Here is a 3,622-nt window from a genome sequence, read left to right on the forward strand (position 1 = left end):
CTACACCTTGATGTGTCCCTCCGTGGGGCAGGAGCTTGCTGAGAGGTTGTGAGCCGGCTTGTCTGAGGCCTGCCGTGGCCTTGCCTTGCTTTCCAGAGATTGTCGCTATTTGAGACGCTGCATCGGAATACATCGTGGAGCAGCTGATGCGGGACAAGGTGGGCTGGCGTGGCATTGCCTGATGCCTGCAGGACACTTGAGTCCCGCTGAGAGCCCTGGGCCGCGGGGAGCAATCCTTTCCCCAGGGCGACAGAAGCACAGCTGTGCCGCAGAGCAGCTTCTGGGGCAGGCAGCACAGAGATGGCATGCAGGTGTAGTGGGGGAAAGCATTTGGCACGTGTCAGGGTTTCTCTCTTCCCCCTGGGCAAAGGGCAAAGAGCAAGTCGAGAGAAGGGGCAGTTTTCGTGGGTGTGTGGCAAGGCTGTCGGCAAGCTGCGGGATCTTCTGTAGGTGAGGGAGGTAGGCAATTCTTTCCAAGAGGCTGTGGAGCAAATGTGGAGAATGTGGCTGTTGTGCAAAGCTTTGCAAGGGCCCCTTCTTGCCCCATTGTGCCTCCAGAGTGGGGAGAGCACAGAGCAGTGGCGCCACATTCTGGCAAGCATCCCTTTTTGCATCGCCAAAATGGTGCTTCAGGGGCCTTTTGTCTTTCCTGCGTGCAGGCTGTCCTGGTAGGAGGGCTCGGGACCATCTTTACGCTGCAAGAACAATTCTGCCTGCGCAGTGGCAAGGTGCTGGCGGTTCAAAGACCCGTCTTCCATCTGAGCACGGCTGTGGACTGGCTGCTTGGGCTCAAGCGCCCCGCAGTGACTCTCCCTGGTGAGAAGGTTCCTCCAAAGGTTGGGGGACAGCTTCAGCTTTGCCAAAACAAACCTCTGCCCAAGAGCTCTTTGCATAAGCGACCTTTTTGGGAATCTGGTTTTAAAATTGGTGCATGAAGCTGGGCTCTCTCGGAGCCACGCAAACAACTGGCTCCCCCTTGCCCCCATTCCTTCCTGGCCCAGCAATGGCGATGTGGCTGGCTGTGGCAGTGAGCTTGTTGCCCTGCCTTGCAGACAATGTGAAGCTCAAACGGCTTATCTACCAGCGCTTGTCGTGGGACACCGGCTTCCCCATGCGCGTGGTGGAGTCCTGCGTGCAGGAGACCGTCCTCCTGTTCTCTTCCCACCTGCTGAAGAAGGAGCACGTCACCTTTGTCTTCAAGAACGTTGGCGTTCTGGCCTGCAAAGGAGACGAAGCGGGCATGAAGTTTTGTCCCTACCTCATTCACCTGCTGGAGAGCAAGGCAGGCCTTCTTGCAGCCCTTCACAGTGTGAGTTGCCCAGCTTTGCTGGCCTCCTTGTCTTTCTTTGGGAATCCTCTCAAAGGACGAGCAATGTGATCTCTGTTGGGTGGCCGGGATGTGGCGGGCTAATGCAGTGCTTTCCCCAGGGCTTGCCCCCACTGACTTCTCCACTAGCAAAGAGAGCCTCTCCTGAGCTGCTTGCTTCTTCCTGCTAAAAAGAGCCTGGTGGCTTTATTGCCCCGTCTTCATTCTTTGCTGTGCCGCTGCTCTGCGCCAGAAGTAGGGCTCCTCTTCATGGCAGAGGCTTTCGAGTGGAGGGCTTTGGAGAGGCAGGTTCCTCTCTGAGCAGGATCAAGTGTGCTGCTGTTGGGCGCAATGAGAAAACTGCCTTGTAAGCCTCCCAACGGGGGTGTGTTGCCTTGCAGAGACCATGGCCAATGGATGCAGAGAGCTCTGGGGGAGAAACGGCCAGTGCAGGGATCCAGTCTAGCCCTGCGCACGTGTTCCCGAGGTAAGCACGTTTCCTCTGCAGTCCTTGACCCACCGAGTGGGAGGTTTCCCAGCTCCTGCTGGAGAGCACACACTGCTGGGGCTGGACGCTCAGCATGGGGTTGGGAGAAACTCCCTCCCGCAGCGACTGGTTGCTGCTTAAGTAACGCTGAGCTTGGGCTACATGTGTGTACGTGTCAGCTGGAGTGATGGGGAATGGTGATTGCATTTCTCCTGTGCAGCCTGTCGTCATTGCCTTCAGAGAGACCTGAGGGCAGACAGAGAGGAATTGAGGCTATGTTTGTGTCTTTTGGGGGAGAGTGCCAAAACCGCCCATGCCTGCGCACAAAGGGGAAGGCATGGGAGGCCTGAAATGACAGTGAGGAGGATTAATGGTGGCAAGCTGCAAGGGCAGGTGGAGGCCTTTCCTCCAAGCGGTGTGGTGATTTGTTTGTCAGGTTTCAGCTCACGGTGGAAGGCAAAGCAAAGGGCAAGGCTGCCCCCAGATGGTGCCGCTGGGAGATCAAGGCCCTAGAAGAGCTGCGGAGCACCAGAAGCAGCGGTGGTAAGGGAAGAGCTGCCTCCTGAGCAGGTTGTGCCCCCACTCGCCGTCCTTCACGCCTGGTGATTTTCAGCCAGCTGCAAAGGCACTGCGCAAGAGGCTGCTCTGAAGAGCCCCCTCCTTTCCTACTTGCAGAGGGGCATGGTGGCAAGCTCCTGCAGAGCCAGCAGCAGCTTGCTCTGCCCATGCTGCCAAGCTCAGCGGCAGGCACGAGGCAGCAAGACCCAGCGGAGGAGAGTCGTGCCAGGTGAGACCCTTGGGGAAAGGTGTAAGGGGAAGCCTTGTAAGGCTGCAGGAGAGACGTCCCTTTGGGCTCGCGAGGCGCAGGCAGGGACTCAGAAAGCTTCCTGACACGCAGCCCAGCAAAGGCTGCGCTGAGCTCTGGAGCCCCTGGAGGGGCATTTGATGATCACATGAGAGGGTAGGAGGGAGGGCAGTGAGGGGGCATCAGCATAATCTTCAGGGGGTGTTGTGCAGTCCCCTGTGTTGGTTCTCCTGCCTGTCTAGGTGACATGGTACAGCAAAGGCTCTTCAAAGCTCTTCAAAGGCGGCCCTGAGAGTGGCCACCTGCCAGCTTGCCATGGGAAGCAGCCCCATCTCCGCTGCTTCTTCTACAAGCCTGGGAAGCATTGATAGCAGAGGAGGTAGTTCCTTTTAGCCTCTTCTTTCCCCTGAAATGCCATCTTTGCATCAGGCGCAAGAGAGTGCCAGGCCTAGGGAAATGGCGGGATTGCTTTTCTTAAGTAAGCCCTTGCTCTTTCTTTGACACTGGCTGCCCAGCAGGAATCTCTTCCCCATCGCTAAACACAGTGCCTTATGGAGCATGGAGCAGAAGTGGAAGCAGTGGGCAGGCAGGGTAGAGCAGTAGCTGTAGGAGGCTGTTGTTGCAAAAGCTGCTGCTGCTCTCCTTGGAGCGCAGGAAGAGGGGCGGATGCAGGGGCTCTGTGCGCATTGCTGAGGCCACCTTGGTCCCTAGGTGAGTGTTGTAGCTGGGGGTCACCTCTGTTTTTGTTGATGTGACCACGATGAGTGCAGTAGAGCTGCATGTTTGGCAGAAGTGCCTCGCGCTGCAGAGGCAGGGGCCGAGCTTGGGAGCACGGGCCGAAGAACAGCCTGCGCCCGTGCTCATGCAGACTCCTCCTGGTGTCTCTTTGTAGTCTGCTCCCACCGTGTCCAGGCAGCTCCCCCAGGACGAAGGAGGCCGGCAAGCAGCAACCGCCTCCTGCTGCCAGCTCCACGGCTGCACTCGCTATTCCTGAAAGCTGTAGGAGAATATTGCGGGTACATGC

The sequence above is a fragment of the Apteryx mantelli genome, unplaced genomic scaffold (genome assembly GCF_036417845.1).
Source record: "Apteryx mantelli isolate bAptMan1 unplaced genomic scaffold, bAptMan1.hap1 HAP1_SCAFFOLD_48, whole genome shotgun sequence".
Classification (NCBI taxonomy): Eukaryota; Metazoa; Chordata; class Aves; order Apterygiformes; family Apterygidae; genus Apteryx; species Apteryx mantelli.